This window comes from Oryctolagus cuniculus, chromosome 5, assembly GCF_051225735.1.
Source record: "Oryctolagus cuniculus isolate XC-2025 breed Fujian yellow rabbit chromosome 5, ASM5122573v1, whole genome shotgun sequence".
Classification (NCBI taxonomy): domain Eukaryota; kingdom Metazoa; phylum Chordata; class Mammalia; order Lagomorpha; family Leporidae; genus Oryctolagus; species Oryctolagus cuniculus.
In genome coordinates this window covers 144,172,141-144,190,384 of record NC_142871.1, presented here as the reverse complement: position 1 = coordinate 144,190,384, position 18,244 = coordinate 144,172,141, and the positions used below count along the sequence as shown (strand labels likewise).

At 45.1% G+C, this 18,244-nt stretch overlaps 1 protein-coding gene across 26 annotated transcripts in view; it reads left to right on the top strand.

Annotated features, from left to right (window-relative positions):
* The window catches only part of ATXN1 (ataxin 1), a 451,593-nt gene that overhangs the window by 5,011 nt on the left and 428,338 nt on the right, over window positions 1-18,244 (top strand). For 19 of the 26 annotated variants that reach the window (XM_051832601.3, XM_089333309.1, XM_089333314.1 and 16 more), the window contains exon 2: window positions 3,486-3,600. The exons of 4 other annotated variants lie outside the window; for them this stretch is intronic. The gene's annotated coding sequence lies outside the window, so the exon portion shown is untranslated. Of the gene's footprint in view, window positions 1-2,821; window positions 2,871-3,485; window positions 3,601-18,244 lie in introns of all 26 variants that reach the window. 3 more of the 26 variants (XM_089333313.1, XM_089333299.1, XM_089333301.1) reach the window with 1 other exon arrangement.

Sequence of the window (18,244 nt, the reverse complement as noted above, 5' to 3'; positions counted from 1 at the left end):
GCTGTTCACATTTTAGTTTCATTTAATTTAATGGAATAAATTTACTTAAAATTTCTTTAAGAAGTGTTATAAGAATGAGTATATATAGTGTTTCATAGATTTTAAAATTCTGGCTGACAACTGTAACTGGATCAAGGTTTTAAAGAATGCAGAATTGTATAAACTTGTAGAAGAAATAAAAAGATTGTTGTTTAGGTGAATAATCTATTTCTGGCAAATGCTTTTGATTGCTTCTTTCATATAAATATTTATATGTTTTTGTGCTTGTAAATATGGTAACATTTTTAAGCTTTTTTCTTATTTGTTTATTTTAATTTTATTTTTGAAAGGCAGAAAAGAGAGAGCTCCTTTCCCCTGGTTCACTCTCCAAATGCTTGAAACAACCAGGGCTGGATCAGGCTGATGCCTGAAGTCAGGAGCCAGGAACTGAATCTGGGTCTCCCACATGGATGGCAGGCACCTAATTATTTTTTTAAGATTTATTTTATTTATTTGAGAGGCAGAGTTACATAGAGAGAGGGAGAAACGGAGAGCGAGAGAGATCTTCCATCTGCTGTTTTACTCTCCAAATGGCCGCAGCCCCAAAGGGCTGGGCCGGGTTGAAGTGTGCCCATCTTCTGACGCTTTCCCAGGCAGCTTAGCAGGTAGCTGGACCTAAATACTTTAGCCATCCTCTGCAGCTCCCCAGCCTGCACATAAGCAGGAAACTGGGTTGTAATTAGAGTAGCTGAGGTTCGAATCCTGGCACTCTGAAATAGAATGTGGGTGTCCAAATGAACGACTTAACTGCGAGACCAAATGCCCACCTGAGTAACGTATTTTATGACCCTCTGTAAGGTCATTTGTAATGTGGACCTTTCAGACTAATGAAGTGTAGGTATTTGTACTACATATTACTACCATCATGAACATGCTGAAACATGGTTAGAATTATTACAACAAGCATTATATTTTGTTTGATATCAAAGCACAAATGTGTCATTGATTTTTCTATAATTTTGAAGGCATCCCATTTGTGGAGTAAAGAAAACACAATGATAATTGCCAAAGTGTAAGCAATACTGGTGGTCTACCTGAAAGCTACTTTTCAGAAAATTTATTGTAGTATAATCAGAGTTTGAGACTTAAAGGGGCAGAGATTTGCCTAATTACAGTGTTTTGACCTAAGAGAAACTCTCTCTCTCTCCTCTCTCTCTCTCTCTCTCTCTCTCTCTCTTTTTTTAACCACTTAGATACCCTTTAACCTAATGGGCTTCCAGGGAGTATTTAGCAGAAGTTTTCAGTGGTAATTATGAGCGCTGCTAACTTATGTCACTTAAACTTCTAATGCTCAAAGTCCATGTATTTTCTTGTCACTGCAAGTGACAGCCTTCACTGTGCCCTTGGCTTTGGCCTCCTCTCCCCTAAGTTTCCTGGTCTTTCCTGACCATCGCATCAAGATTATTTGGGCCATCTTTCTTGACAGTCTTCAGTACTAATTAATATTCTATTCTGTTGCTCTGCTGTGCTTTTAAAGTGTTAACTATTCCATCTGTAGCATATATGACTGTGTAAAACATTCTATGGATTTTCTTGTATGTTGTTGGTCTGTTTTTTGCAAGGCATCCGCACTGTCTTACTTTCCTCCTTGTGTTTCTTCCTTCACATGGAATTTAGTTAATAATCTGAACTCTCTTTATTACCCTAACTAGTGTAGCAACACGGATGCTTTTGTAATAACTAGGCATACCAACATGAGAGTAAATTAATATTTTACAGCCTTTGCATCATGTTTGACTGTTCTCTGCACTTTAGCAGAATAGGAGGAGACAGTAATGTGAACTCTATAAAGTCTTATCTGCCAGGTAATATGTAAATAGGATTGTGTGCACACACGTCGATATCTAAACACTCTCCCAACTGTGAACCCTTAAAGCCGGTCTGCACATCCACCGTACCTGCAGCTTGTTTGCAGACGAGTATCCAGTGTTTTCATGAGACATTGGAGGTCCTACCAGATAAAATCAGGACACCGCCTCTTCACCCCAGCCCTCAGAAGAAGTGCTGTGAAAGATTAAATCAAATCGCCATTTCGCTTTGCCTTTATTTATATTTGAAACTTAGCAAGATTCTTGGTGGAGGGATGGTGTCGTCTAAGGAATTGAAAGGCATTATACCTACAGCAGTGTGCCTTGCTTGTCTGTACACCCAGGTTAAACATGGGGGAACCCAGGACTGCAGAAATGACTTCGTTTGTGTAGCGGTCCCAATCATGCAATAGCTATTTAAATAAAGGCTTGGTGAATGGATTAGTTAGAAGGAAGAATACTTTGGCCACTATTCATTACTTTGAGAAGTGCTGGAAAGAATTGGAAGTTATTTCCCTTCCAGCTGGGCTGTGCTCTTAAAAATAGTGAGTGTGTATGGATGAAAATAATCCTGACGACTGAGATGCGTTGCCATGTACCCAGAGATAATTGGCTCACTCACCTGTTTACAGATTATTCACATTGGAGATCATATTCATCGCTCCAGAATAGTTTCTTTCTGACACCCAATACAATCCCAGGCCTTCTCCTTCCTACTGTTACCTGGCGTGAGCTTAGGAAACCCAAACTAAATTTAAAATCAGCCTAAACAAACATGCAGATCAGCTGCAGGCCTCAAAGACTGAAAATCAGTCCAGCACTTACTAGTTTGGGGATTCTAATAACTATGCTACCAATTCTTTTGGTGTAGTGTGGATAATTCAGAATTACCAGTGTTTAGAAATATAATTTTAACAGAGCTAAAAAGTATGTTAGCAGATCAAGTCCTCAATGTCTTCCATTTCTATGTATAGGTCTTTACCTCACAACACTGCTACAAGCACCAGGCTCCCTGATGGAAAGGTATATGGAAGACCCATTCTTTCATCCATTGATTCACGCATTCATGCCTCATACAGGACATAATTCTGTGACAAAATGAAAATGAAAAAGTCCATTCAGTAATCCAGTTATTTAAGGTTTAGTGGAAAGTCTGGTGCCCATGTCTCCACTTAAAATTTGTTTCCATGTTTTCTTTTTTTCTGTCCCCTTGGACCTGTGTGCTAATAGCTAATGGCTCTAATGTTGCATGTTGATAGATAACTCTAGATGTTAAAATTAGGCTTCAACTCAATTCTTGTTCAATCCATGCCCATTTTTCACCCCTTATTCCTTGTGATAACCAGCATGCGTTTGCTAGCCGCTTTGGGGGAAAGAGTGACAGTGGCTGGCTCACATGGGGAGACCGACTTCTTAATTTGACTGAGGGGATGACCTTTTTGTGGTTGGCTTCCCTCCGAGTCCTGCTGACTAAAACCAGACCCACCTTTAGAGCTGGCTGGTATCTGTATCCTCAAATCTGGGTGTTCTTAAAATTCATGTTTCAGTGTGTAAAAATATTAAGGCAGGCTTATTGGGAGGGGTTTCTTCTGTTTCTCATTTTGGATTTCCTTTCCTGCTTTTCCTGGACGGCTGCAGGGCCATCGTGCAACAAACCCCTGGGGTGATCCCTTCGAGACGCAGGCTTGGGTTTCATCCTCACACCAAGTGCTCCTCCTCCACGGCCTCGGCAGGGAAGTGCGTCTTATGTCAGGTGAGAATTTGGTGATGCTCTGTTTTCCATCTGAAGATAAAATCTGGCCTGGGAAAGTCACCTGCCAGCTACGCTTTAGTGCTCGGTTGACTGCTGAATATAATTTTCTTTGCAGACTACATTGTGTGGGAAAATGAGGAATTGCTAAGATCATTCCTTTCGAACTCGGATTAAAAGTATATTCTCTTCTTGGCTTAATGTCTTCGATTCATGGAGAAGTCTGAGTTTGCCTTTGTAGTGATTGGTTATTGCTGTTTGGGGCTGGACCCTGAGCATTTTAGTGTTACCTGTGCTCAGGAATTTTATGTTAATCATCTGAAGTCAAAGACTTCACATTTTAAGAGTTTTTTCGGTTGTATAGTCCATGCACAGGGAGACAGGGAACTGTTTGTTCGGTGAGTAGCAACCAGTGTTTGTTGAATTTTTGAATTTCTTTGTGTCTGTTTGGATTTTACAACTTCCTGATTTTCTCACGTACAGTCAATTTCTCTGGCCTGCGGAGTCGTGCAGACACAGGGTGGATGCAAGGGTTGATGACTCATGGCTCTGGTTCTCTGTGGAAGACGAGACAGGAGGGCACTGCCTCGATCAAAAGCAGGAGGGAGATGGAAGCGAGCTGCACCTTGGGACCAGCAGGGTTTGGGAACATTGTACACAACCAAGGGAGATTGTGAAATAGAAGGGAGGGGACCAATTTCTGTTTGTCTTGGGAGCAGACCTGCTGGAAGCAATGGATACTAGATCCAAGCTTCCCCAGCCAGGCAGCAGAATCACCTGGAGAACTTAAAAAAGGAGGATTTGGGGCTCCACCTGACATCTGAATCAAAATGTTTCCTGCTGGTTCCTTGGAGCCATTGACCTCCTAGGTACTGATGCCTCCCATGTTTGGGAGCTGCCGGGGTGCAGCTCCTCCCCAGGTCACACTGTGCTTCCTTATTGGTGAGAAGCACAGTCAACTTTTCCCAACATCGCATCCGAATAGCTGCATGATCAAAACCCATTTGTTGAGACGTTTGCGCTACCAAAACGTCCGTTGTCCAAATGAGTCACAAGTTTCTTTCACGAAAGAGAGGCCTGTCTACACTTGAGGTCCAGTTTTTCCAGCTACATGTAAATTCCACAGGATCCCAGTTAAGAGCATGGAGTGCAGGACCAGCTTTCCAGATTTAAAATCGGGAACTGCTCTTGAGACCTTGGTCCTAACGATATTCTGTCCATGCCTCACTCTCTTCATGTGTCAGGTGGCAATAACTTAGGTTAGCACTTTCTCACAGGGCTGCCTTGAGGATGGATGGAATGAAATAATGTGTGCTCTCTGGGTAGAATAGTGCCTGGCCTGTGGTTTGTGATGTGTTAACACAAGTTATCATTGCTGGCACCTGATTCATATCTTGACCTGGTGATTGTGACAGTCTCGTTTTGGGATGTCTGCTCCTGAACCATGCATGTCTAGGATCCAGTAAATAGACCTTGACCTTCATTTTTGTATCCACCTTGTAGACATTTACAACTCTGCAAAGCCAGGGAGCCTTTTATTTTGTTTTTCCTGTATTTTAAGTTCTGAATATATCACAACTCTCTTATTTTTGAAATACCGTTGTCAGATAAACTGATGAATTGCATGCATAAATGGGGTTATTTGTGGGTTGAATAAGATGAAAAGCTGAGTGACTGAGTGTTAGGCTTCAGGAAGGGTAGCCAGGAAAATCCTATGAAGGGCGAGGCAGAGGTGGGAGAAAGTCATCTACACGTTGGAGCTGGGTGAAATTCGGAACTGAATTCCTTCCACTGTTTTACTCTAAATTAGCGAGGTGTCCTTAGAGCAGAACTAGAGTAACCTGGAGTTACATGGCAAGGTGAGCCTTGTCAGATCTACAAGTGACAGCTCAAGGAAAGAGTGGCAGCCTTCCTGGTCTTCCTGCTACCTCTTCATGATGCGACTCATTCTAACAGTCGTGTGCTAAGCAGAAAGTCCTCCCATTTAAGTTTCTGGAGAAGGAGTTTAATTGCATGGGGGTAAAAACACATGTCATTAAAAAAAAAATCTTGTATTTAAAGAGAGCCATTGGTGATCACAAAACATCTGAAGAATTTTATTGGGAGAAAAACAGGCAACAAGATTCATCTCTCGGTCATTATGGGCAACTTAGAAGTGAGCCAGGTTTTTGTAATCTGTTAAGCAAGCCGGAGCGTCTTATGAATACTCATATTGTGTTACTGACAAAGTAGTGCAAAGTCACCTTGAATTTTAAGCAGCTGACATTTTCTGTGATCACATTTAAAAGAAGCTTACACGCATCATCTAAACATTTTGCATAAATAATGGCCTCATTACAGTCCTCACAATGGATGGTGAAACGTAGGCAGGCAAACGGTATCATTCATGTTGTACTGTAACTCTCATTCAGCTTTTTGAAAAAGGAAAGCCTAGATTGCAATTATTTCGGCTCCCAGTTCTTTTATAAATGTGATATCGCTGTAGCAAGTTATGACCCAACACTTGTTCACAGGCATGGTCTATATAAAGAAATGATTCATTCATTTATTCACTGTGTAGTTGTTTTTTTTTTTTTTAATTTTAAACTGCTTCATGGTGCTGTGGGAATGAGAGTAAGTGAGAGCTACTGGAAGAAGAGATTATATTCTTCGTCGTCTGGCAGGAGGAGAGAGAAATTCTGTGAGGTCACTAATACCAGGCAGAATGGGGTGGTTTGTACAAGCAGGGTGCGCTCTAACGTGGAAGGAATTCACTCGAGGAGGAGGATCCTTTGAGTTGAACTCTGACTGCTGGGTTGCATTTGCAGAAGAGATGGGGAGAGCTGGAGGAAGACTGTTTAAGTGGCTGGATCACAACAGGGAAGCCGGGCTGATGGTGGAGATGGCAGTTTCTGGAGTCAGGCAGGCAGTGGCGAGTATGGCAATGAAACTGCTGAGAGGTCAGATCTGGAGATAAATTTGGAGGAGTCGTTGGCAGAAAAGTGATCTTTGAAAGTGGGCTGTGGCTTCTCGTGCCTGGCAGGGAGCTTGCCACTCGGGAGGGGATGACTATGTTTCAGGGATGAGATCGGCTCTCATATCCAGAGACAGTATGAGGCAGCGGAGGGTGGCTTCAATCATAGCTGTAGCCCGGCCGTGGTGTGCCTGCTCTCTAAGACCTGGCTGGAGGGAGGGGAGGGGAGGTGGCGGAGGAATAGGACAAGAGAGAAGCTTGTAATGCAGGTCTCCTACCTGGGAGACACAGCTCAGGCACTTAGGACATCCAGTGCTGTGCTCCAGCTCCGTAGAATCTTGTTGAAACCTTTGTGCCTGTAAGACCTTTACAAAATAGGAACTTGAGCTAATTTTAGCCAAATCTAATCTGAGTGTGTATGGAAATGAATACTGCCTTTGAAATTCAGCACATGCGCTATCTGTATTCATCTAAACACATGACCCCCCCTCCCCATTTTCATCTCAACACTTTTATTATTAAGAAGGTTTTTCAGGGGAGCCCTGTACATATTAACAACAATTCCAGGATTTCCTTTGATCTCTGGCTCCCTTGATTTATTCATCTCATGTGGAACATGTAAATCACATTGTGTCATTGACTTGACTCTGTAGCAATTGTTCATTTGTGGCAATTCATTGACTGTCCTTTGATACATCTACTCCTATGGATGTATTTTGTAACCTTAGAGAATGTCCCAGGGGCTTTCTGGGAAATATTCAAGGAATAGTCCAAAAGTTCCTGAAAAAGCATAGTATAAGAAAAGTATGCATGGATTTCAAATTTTTCTTGCACCAAAATGAACTTAGCTCTTAATTCCATTTTTCCATAAACTTTTTGAAGTACACTGATATCTATGGGTATTCCCATCTCCTAGACACAGCTCTTTGAATGATCGGCTTCCATGGATACCACTTAGAAAATAAACACTATGGAATCAGTAAGCTTACTCCTTGGGAGAAAGTTAGCCTAAGACTCCATGACTCAAGGTGAATGGGAAGGCTGGGATGTTAGCGAGCAGTCTGTCTTAATGTAATTAGGAAGAACTTGAGGATTATTTGAGTTTTTTTGGAACTGGATTATTTAAATGGACTGTCCGTGCTACCCCAAATGACTTAAGAGAAAGGCAATGACTTACTTCACCGTCATCAAAGACAAGAAGGTTAACACAGAATGAGAGGGATAGAGGAAACAATTCCAGGCACATTTTTCAGTGTACAGATTTTTTTTTTTTTAAAGATTTACTGGGGCTGGCGCTGTGGCACAGAGAGTTAAAGCCCTGGCCTGCAGTGCCGGCATCCCATATGGGTGATGGTTTGAGTCTCGACTGCTCCACTTCCCATCCAGCTCTTTGCTATGGCCTGGGAAAGCAGTAGAAGATGGCCCAAGCCCTTGGGCTCCTGCACCCATGTAGGAGACCCAGAAGAAGCTCCTGGCTCCTGGCTTCTGATCAGCTCAGCTCTGGCTGTTGCAGCCATTTGGGGAGTGAACCAGTGGATGGAAGACCTCTCTCTCTCTCTCGCTCTCTCTCTCTGACCTTACCTCTCTCTGCAACTCTGTCTTTCAAATAAATAAGTCTTTTAAAAATGTATTTATTTATTTGAAAGGTAGAGTTACAGAGAGGCAAGCGAGAGAGAGGAAGAGAGAAATGTCTTCCATCTGCTGGTTCACTTCCCAGGTGGCCACGATGGCTGGAGCTGAGCTGATCCAAAGCCTGGCGCCACGAGATTCTTCTAGGTCTCTCATGTGGTTGCAGGGGCCCAAGCACCTGGGCCATCTTTTACTGCTATCCCAGGCCATAGCAGAGAGCTGGATGGGAAGTGGAGCAGCCGGGACTCAAACCAGCACCCAGTTGCGGCACTCCAGTTGGTGGCTTCACCTGCTATGCCACAGCACTGACTCCAGCCTACATGCGTTTTTAATGAGCATCTATAGCATGAGAGGCATTCAGCAAGAGAGGCTCTTCTAGGGATTGTGGGTTGGTCTATAGTTCTCACTGACTATTCTCAGTGCTGCTGCTTTCTTTGGAGGTAGGCACTGCTGTTGTCTCTATTTCACAGATAAGGACGCTGGCAAGGAGGGTGCCACTCACTTGCCCGAGGCTTGGGTCCCAGCATACACTGTTACCTGTGGCTGAAGCCCTTAGTCCTGTCCCTAAGATGCCTACAGTGGAGCACAGAAGACCAGGGGTGGGTGGCCAAGAGCAGTACTGAAAGAGCTGTCACACAGGTGCAGCATCCACTCTGAGAGGTCAGGATCAGGAAGGGTGCATGGGGCTTGGAGCCTTCTTGGCTGCCTGCCTGTCCCTGTGGAGTGTCCCACAGGAGTCTGATGCAAACTGCCCTCGCTCTGTTTCCTCTCTTTCTTTCCCTCTTCCTCCTGCCTCCCTGAGATTCCTACGCACTTTGAATAATCATTAATGGAAGAAAACGATGACAGAGCAATATGCTTATCTCTTTCAGGGGGGATTGGCTCACGTTGGCTCCAAATGTTGTTCAGCATCTCAAGTTCCAATGAGACGATGAACTTTTGACGCTCAAAAGAGTTTCACTGGGTCACTGCTCAGCTTGCACTATTTGGCAGATAGGAGCTGTTTAGCTCTTCAGTGTGTTCGGGTGCTGCGGTGCTGAGGGCAAGCTCCGAGAACAAAACGGGTGGCGAAAGCAGGTCAGGTTGTAGGCAGGGTGGCCGTGCCGAATCTCGCACCTGGTGCTGTCCTCTGCCCCTGGCTGTCCCAGTCCAGTTTTCCCTCCTTCATCAGGGCAGTCAGTGAGTCTTAGCTGATGCCGATCAAGATGATGCAGGAGGAGGAGGAGGGGGAAGGGGAGAGGAAGGAGGAGGAGGGGGGAGAGGGGCCCTTTTCTCTTTGCCGGCCTGGGGAAGGCCAGAGTGACAGTCACCGAGGATTGATTTTTATTTTTGTCTTCAGAGGCCGCGCCCGCCTCCCTCACGGCGATGCGATGCGTTTTTATTTACAGATTAGGAGGCTCTGAGTGTGACATATGACTAACCGCGAAGCTCCTCCCTGCCAGAGCGGTATGTCACCTGCTTCAGGGAACTAATTGCTTGGCAATTCCCCTTTGGTAATTCCCTCTTTATTTTCTGATGAGTTACTTAACGGTGATGGGCTTGTGGAGCGGAGCGGAGCATGGAGTTTCGTGTGTGCTCCAGAAACTCCACCGTAGGCCTGGGGGATATGTTTTTCGACTTCTGTTTAGCTTTCCTGAAGAAACACTGAAACCATTATAGGGCCTGTTAATATTTCACTCACTACGAGGTTAAACCCTGAGCAGTGTGCAGCTCTGCAAAAGAAATCAAAACCAGGCTTCTTTCTTAAGGGTGCCCTGTGCACTAGGAAATTACCGACAAGGAATTTAATATTTATAGAATGTTTAATGCTGTTTTAAAAAATGTGATTCAAAGAGGACTCGCGTTCCCATGTGCTGCAGCGGGAGTGTGACGTGGGGGGGTGCAGCAGCTTCCTGCCCCGCACCAGGGTGGCTTGGGCTGCTGCATCCACCTTGCTTGGGCCTCAGTTTCCCCATCTTCAAACCACAAGGAGGTTGAGGTTGAAAGAATTGATCTCTCAGGCCCCGTCCGTCTCTGCCACTGTGCTGTTCCATGAATAGATTTTATTGTCCTTCTTCCCTTTGCTTCTGTCAAATATCATTGGCTGTTGTTTGACTTCGTTTGGTTTTGTATTTAATTAGAATTTATATTTTAGCTATGATGGTGTCATTATTTAGAGGGTGAGTCGTAAGTGGTGCCTAAAACCGTTTAGCACCCCATCGATATTAGTTTTATTTCCCAAGACTTCCCCTGCTCCCTTTGATTGTTCTTGCTTCTGTGCCCCAAACAGCAGCCATTTCTGGAGGTGGAATGCATTATAACTGGAGAGACTCTTTCAGCTAATGCAGTTATTTTTTGCTGCAGGAGGAGCCCAGAAGCTCTGCTCTTCTAAGCAGTAGTATCAAGGGCCACATTTCTGCTTTTAATTTGCAAGTAGAAATCCTTTTGATGTCATTTGGTTTTACCTGCAGGTGCAGGTTTTAGTCTCTAGGTAATTCCTTTTCTCTTCTGCACCAACTTTTCCAATTAATGTGTGCAGCATCGCCTTGTCTTCGTGGCTAATTTATAAGCATTTCATACTGATGCCTCTTCGTTGCAATTATTAATAGTTTCTTTAGGCAGCTAGTGCAAATAGAGGAGGTGACATTTGAGAGTGTTTTTCTTGTTTCACTTTGCTTTATAGGCAGAGAGGAAGGCAAGAGGCAGGACTTAGGATGCGTAAAAGTGAGGGTTTTAAATGGAAAGGGTTGAAATCTACCTCTGGCTCCTTGGCTATATAGTCCTGGTCATGTTTCTTAAATCTAGGATCCTCGATTTCTCTCTGTACTAAATGGGATTGAGAGCAGTGCCTGTCTTACAGGCTTGTTGGAAGAATCAAATGCATACTCACTAGGCATATTGCATATGGTAGGATCACAGTTACTAATAAAAACAAATGCATGCACATCTCTACCCCCACCCCCCATGCACAAAAGAAAGGGAAGGCCCAGCATGTATGAGCTGGAAATAAAAAATAAAATAAAATAAAAATAAAAAACAAAACAAGAAGATAGGAGAGAGCTGTGCTTGGGAGGTAGTTAGGGCAGGAGGGGCCTCTCAGAGCAGCCAGTCTTGGTGGGCAAGGTTTGAGTCCTTGAAACTGGGGAAGAACTTGATTCCCTGCACTGATCCGGAGGTGATATTCTCCATGGGTCGGTCTGCTCCGTGGCAGATGCTGTTTGCTGCCACACGATTGATAGAAATACTGCATTTCGAACACATATTGACCAAAGCCTAGAACCGTCAGAAAGCCAATAAAAGCAAAAATTCCCTTCAAGTCGCCATCACTCTGCATCTACCATGCTGACTTTTCGATGTCGTCTTCCAGTTCTTGATAATGTGACATTTGTCTCTTTTTCAAATTTGCTTTTCCCATTTAGCATAAGCATTCTCGTTTGCAAGCAAGACTGTAAAATGATCATTTGCAAGGATTATGTAACAGTCTATCAAGTTGCTCTATCTTAATTTAAGTTTTGTATCATTTTTGGACATCTGAGTTGTTTCTAATTGTTTACTATATACAGCTGCTGTGAAGATCTTTGCACACTTAAGTGTTGTTTCTTTAGGACACGTGCACATCAGAAGCCTTGGCACTGAGGTCGAGTGTTTGCTCTGAATTGGTTTCCAAAAGGCCTGTACCAATTTACATTGTTGCTAATGATACAGGAATGTGTCTTGCTTGGACCTGATTAACTGTGAAGCTTATCGCTATTATTATTATTTTTTGGCTAATTTAATAGGCTGTTTGGTTTTAAAATCTGCATTCCTTTGATCCCTCTCAGAACATTTCCCTCTCTGTTTATTTACTAATTGTCCTTTACACAATTAGCAAATGAGAGTCTTGATGTTTTCTAGTCTATGTAGATGAGCTCTTGATGTGTTCCAGATAGTCATTGTTTCAACTCATGCTTGACCAGCCCTTTCCCCTGTCCAATTTTCCTTGGTTTCAACCATGGTGCTTTTTCTCGTCCACAAGTTTGTTTTTAGATGATCAGGGTTTCTCTTTACTTTGGATCCCGCCCAGGATCAACCTGGAAGGAAGAAGGCAGATCACCACAGTGCACATTTGCCTTGGGCCTTGCAGGGAAGGGTTCTCATTTTCTTCTGCCCGCTGCTCTCCTTGGGCCCTGTTTCCTGCTGAAACCCTGGTGCTTCCTCCCCCTTCTCCAACCTGCTCTCACTCCTTGGCCTTTGCCCACTGTGCCAGGATCTTGGCTGTTGCATCCCCCCTCCCCCTCAACTGCCCTGTGCTTCTCAGGGAGTCCTGCCCTGGGATGGAGGGGAGGTAGAATGCCTTGCCTGGATGAAGTCTAACCAAGGAACCTTATCCCAGGCTCCTGGGTCAGGATCTTCCCACCCTCCACTGCACAGTCTTAGTTAGCAGGTGCCCTGCTGGGGGATAGGCTTGTTGGCTTTGATTTCCATCCATGTGAGAACTACAGAGACACGATACCCCTCTGCTCCCTTCTTGTTAGAGCTCTAGCCTGGAGAGGGCTCTTGGCACGGCAGGCTGGGATCACTTCCTAGGTACAGATGGAGTCTAGATTCAAGGTCTGAACTTGGGCAGGTGGCTCAGTGAGGCCAGGCTGGTTTGGCATGTGATGTCCCTTCTAAATGGCCTCTTGAGATATAACATTGTTCTGGTCCAACCAGTTTTGTTTTCTGAAGTCAGAGTGGACTTTTTTTGGAAAAAACATTTATTTAAATTAAAAGGCAAAGTGCCAGTAAAAGAGGAAAAGAGAGAAAGACAGAGAGAGAGAGAGAGAGAGAGAGAGAGATCTTCCATCTGTTATTTCACTCCCCAAATGACCATAATGGCTGGGGCTGGACCAGGCTGAAGTCAAGTCCCAGGAACACCATCTGGTCCTCCCACATGGGTAGCAGGGGTTCAAACACTTGGGCCATCTTCCACTGCCTTTTCAGGTGCATTTGCAGGGAGTTATATCAGAAGTGGAGCAGGTGGGACTCAAACTAGAGCTCATAAGGGATGCAGGAGGTGCAGGTTCAGCTTAGCCTGCAGGGCCACAATGCCAGGCCCTTCCTCAGTCATAAAATTTACCCTTTCTGTAATACGTTGTAAACCAGCCGGCGCCGCGGCTCACTAGGCTAATCCTCCGCCTTGCGGCGCCGGCACACCGGGTTCTAGTCCTGGTCGGGGCGCCGGATTCTGTCCCAGTTGCCCCTCTTCCAGGCCAGCTCTCTTGCTGTGGCCAGGGAGTACAGTGGAGGATGGCCCAAGTGCTTGGGCCCTGCACCCGCATGGGAGACCAGGATAAGTACCTGGCTCCTGCCATCGGATCAGCGTGGTGCGCCGGCCGTGGAGGTCATTGGAGGGTGAACCAACGGCAAAGGAAGATGTTTCTCTCTGTCTCTCTCTCTCACTGTCCACTCTGCCTGTCAAAAAAAAAAAAAAAATACATTGTAAACCTTGTCTCCAGCTCTGTAATAGGCAGGACTCCCTGCCCCCTGCCCACCATTTAGCTTATGTAACTCTGCAATCAATACAGGCATCCCCTCTACGATGCAAATTTGTTACAAATTGGATGTGATCCCATCTATTAACATAGACCATGACTTATATGATTGTGGTCTGGAATGGGCTGGAACCCCGGGGAGCTCAGCAGTAAGAAAAGCTGGTGGCAACTGCTCTGAGTGACTGTGCTTTGTGCATCACAAAGTATGTGATGTGTGTATGATAAAAGTGACACAGATGCATAAGAAGCCCATGCTAAGGGGAAGGAAAGAATAGGAAAAGGGCCCAGTGATGAATTTTCTGCAACGAAAAGTTCTATTGGTGGATTCTCTCAGTGTTATTTAAGTTTTACGGTGCAGCACTTACAACCGCACAAAACGCTATTATTATTGAAATTCAGTAGGAGAAAAATGGCTTTGTTTCTGGATGTCTCAAACTGTCTTTGTTCATAGTGAAAAAATTCCTATTGAATCTTGATTGCATGAGGATTCGCAGAAGCACAGCTGTTGTGCTGAGCGAATGAATGAATTTGAAGTTCATGTTCAGCTTCCCTTCATTACTCTTGTGACCTCACTCTAATTCAGGTCAGTCCTGCAGAGGGTACTTCTGGTCTTCTGAGCAAGGTTATGCAGGTTCAGGTGTATGGAAAGGGAACTGTGTGAGGAGGCCAGGAGGGCCCTGAAGCCTCCTCTATATCACCTGCCCATTAGGATGGGACCAAGGGGGTTGGAGGACAGTCTAAAGAGAAGGCCTGTGTCCCTTGCTGTTGGCCAGCCAGGGGGCCTTTCACCTCCTCTACAGTGTGTGAGTTTGTCTAGTAGTTGTCCTGTTGGTAGTAGATGAGGACATCTTTGCCGGGTCAGGGATGTCCATGTGTATGGTGATGGGTAAGAGGAACCCTGTGTTACCCCATATGGCAGGACCTGGGAGAGGCTCTGGCCCAACATTAGAAGGAGAAGCCTAAGTCATTGGTCTGCCATGGCCTCCCTGCACCCCATCTCCAGGGAGAAGTGTCCCAAAGAGCTTTTTTTTTTTTTTTAATTATTTGAAAGTCAGAGTTACACACAGAGAAAAGGAGAGAGAGAGTGAGAGAGAGAGAGGTCTTCCATCTGCTGGTTTGCTCCCCAATTGACTGCAATGGCCAGAGCTGTGCTGATCTGAAGCCAGGAGCCAGGAGCTTCTGGTTATCCTACATGGGTGCAGGAGCCCAAGGAATTGGGCCATCTTCTACTGCTTTCCCAGGCCATAGCAGAGAGCTGGATGGGAAGTGGAGCAGCCAGGACTCAAAAAGGCACCCATATGGGATTCCAGCATTGCAGGCGGCGGCTTCACCCGCTACACCACAGCGCCAGCCCCTCAAAGAATTTTTATGCCTGCTCTGCTGGGGGGGGGGGAGTGTGTGGAGGGCTCCAGGTGGGGCAGAAAGGATGGTGTGTGAGTTTGGGTTACTCTTTCCCTTCTCCAGGCTCCATTTCCTCTCCACCGCTGTAGCCGCCTGGGTCCCTGGAACCCACACTAGGGAGAAGTATGACCTCAGGTTGTGACTTTTTCGGGGAGACAGCCTTTATATCAGGAAGTGAAAAAGGAACATTTTCCACTGGCTGCTGCCTCTCTGGTTCCTAATCTGAGGATACTTTTCATAAGATGGTGGTTTGGGTTTGTTTTTTCTTTTTCTTTTCTAAGTGGTCCTATGCTCATTAGACAAGTTTATTATTAAATTGCAGAAGAGAAAGATATGGTTGTATGTTTTAAAATCTCTTTCCCATAAAACCTTGTCTTTTTTTTCCTAAAGATTATTTATTTATTTGAGGCAGAGTTACAGAGAGAGAGGACAGAGAGCCCTAGAGATTTCCACCCACTGGTTCACTCCCCAAATGGCCACAATGGCCAGGACTGGGCCAATCCAAAGCCAGGATCCAGGAGCTTCTTCCACTTCTCCCACGTGGGTGCAGAGGCCCAAGGACTTGAGCCATCTTCCCCTGCTTCCCAAGCATATTAGCAGGGAGCTGGATGGGAAGTAGAGCAGTTGGGATTCAAACCAGCACCCACACGGGATGCTGGTGCTCAGGGGGCGGCTTAACTTGCTGCACCACAAAACCTTACTTTCTGTTGAAATATGGTGACAGCATTTATGTGCAAAGTGTGTTGCTTTATTAGCTTTCTGGTTCTGTTTAAGCCTCTTAGAACCGACCCTTTGTACTTTATTTTGCAGAGGGAACATGTTTTCCTTTTTTTTCTATGTCAGCATCTCAAGTGAAAGAGCTGTTTTAAACAATCCCTATAAACCTATTGAAAAGGAGGAAGACTCCTTTCTTTTTATTTTTCTCTCAGCAAGCTGTGGATCTAATTCAGTCATCCTAGACGGTAGATTAGGAGAATGTCAACAGTTAGCAATGTTAAGATGAAGACAAATGTTCTGAATATGACCTTGAAACATGAGTCTCTACCAATAGTATTTGAGCCTTTTCTAGACAAAACTCAAGAAGTCACACAGTTCATAGCATCTTTAAAATCCTAGAGGCCTATGAATCTCTGGGAATAAGGAACACTGTTTGCTGTGCAGAGTTGCGTGGCTTATCTCCAAGTTTCTGCCTCTGAATGGTGCACTTAATTTAACTCTTTGCCCTGAAGTCTCAGGAAATGATTTCCTTAGTGTTTTTTTTTTTTTTTTTTTTTTTTTTTTTTTTTTTTTTAACTTTCTCATTTGAAATGTCCTGGGCCTTCAAAGACTCCACTGGGAGGGAAGTCCTAGGTTTCCTGTTTCTCTTGTAGGACTAGTCAAAACTCCCCTGCCTCTTAATGGTGTGGTGCAGGCTGAGTATCTGATTTAGTAACTACAGCCTTAGAAACCGCAGTCGTCCAGACCATGTGCGCTGGCTAGTGTGTCACGGGGCCAGCCTCAACTGACAGTAGCACAGCACTGAATCTGAGTGTCCTGCTTCAGCGATTAGTTATAATGCCTCCGTGTGTAGAGAAACCACCCTCCTCCTTTTCTAGGGAACCTATGAGGTTGACTAATCTATTGGGTTGCAGTGGTTAGAAATACAGGTAGCTCCAGTTTTCTGACTTGTAGCTCATCTCTCTTTTCCAATACCTAACGCAGTCAAGGTAGTCCAGGAATTACGCGGTTGTCTCTCAGAATTTATAGAATGAAAGGACATGGCTTTGTTTAATTGCGTCGGCCCAAAAGAGCAAAAGTGGAGATGGAACTGGAAAGGTGAAGAAATGTGACAATATGTGCCGTCCCTAGTTACTCTTTACCACATTTCAGCATAAATTGAGTTGTTCGATGTGTTTATAATCCCTAAGCCTAGTCTTGATGGATAGATGGAGAACTTTTGCTTTCGCAACCGTTGTACCTTTACAGTTGAACATCTTTTTTTTTTTTTTTTAAAGACTTTATTTGTTTACTTGAAAGTCAGAGTTACAGAGAGGCGGGGGGGGGGGGGTCTTCCATCCGCTGGTTCACTCCCCAGTTGGCTGCAATGGCTGGAGCTGTGCTGATCTAAAGCCAGGAGCAAGAGCTTCTTCCAGGTCTCCCACGCAGGTGCAGGGGCACAAGGACTTGGGCCATCTTGTACTGCTTTCCCGGGCCATAGCAGAGAGCTGGATTGGAAGTAGAGCAGCTGAGACTCGAACCAGCACCCATATGGAATGCTGGCACTGCAGGCGGCAGCTTACCCCGCTATGCCATAGCGCTGGCCCCTACAGTTGAGCAGCTTGATCTGTGTTGCCTTCAACGCATCCGTGTCAGCAAGCTTAAAACCTACAGGAAAGCAGATGGGTCTCCTATAGGAGATCATGAAATCTGATGCCATCTGCTGAGACGTCCTTCCCAGTGTGGGTCTGCAGGTGCTCCAGGCCCATCATTTCCTGCTGTCTTGTTACCAGAAGTTGCCGGAGAGCTTAGAGGAAGCTTGTGCGGCTTCCTGTGAATCAGCCTTAAGCCTCCTGGTCAAGAGGGAGCCGGTGCAGGACATTTGTATCTGCAAAAAACCCGAGTCACTTCCATGCTAATTAAATCTCTACTGTCCTACAACATGTTGCAGTTAATCTGTTAGTAAAGAACACTGTCCCCCTCCTGATGCCAGACGGATGGATAAAAAGTGTTAGGAGGAAGCCAGCTGTATCTCTGCAGAAGCAACTTGGTGGCTGGCAAGCTTGCCTTTCATTGCAGAAATACTGAGAATCTTGATTCACATTTCAGGTTGATTGAAGTCAGGTTTTCTATCTGGCAGCCTCATTAATGACACTGCAAATGAGACGAAGGCCATCACTCTCTTAGGCACCCCCCCCCCCCCTCCACCACCACCACCAAGTCTCTTTCCAGCTTTTCCTTCAGGACACTCCGCCTGGCGGCGAGTTTTGGTTGGTGATGGCGTAGCTAAGAATGTTTCTCTCTGACAGGTCACAGAACAGAAAGTGCTGATGGACATCTCTTCTTGCCCCAAGATCTTCGTTGGAGGTCCTGGAGACTTGTGTCTTTGCCATTCAGAGTATTTATGAACTTGCCAGGAGGCATAATATATCAGCATTTTATTCTGGACCGCCCTCATGGATGACACCGGCTTCAG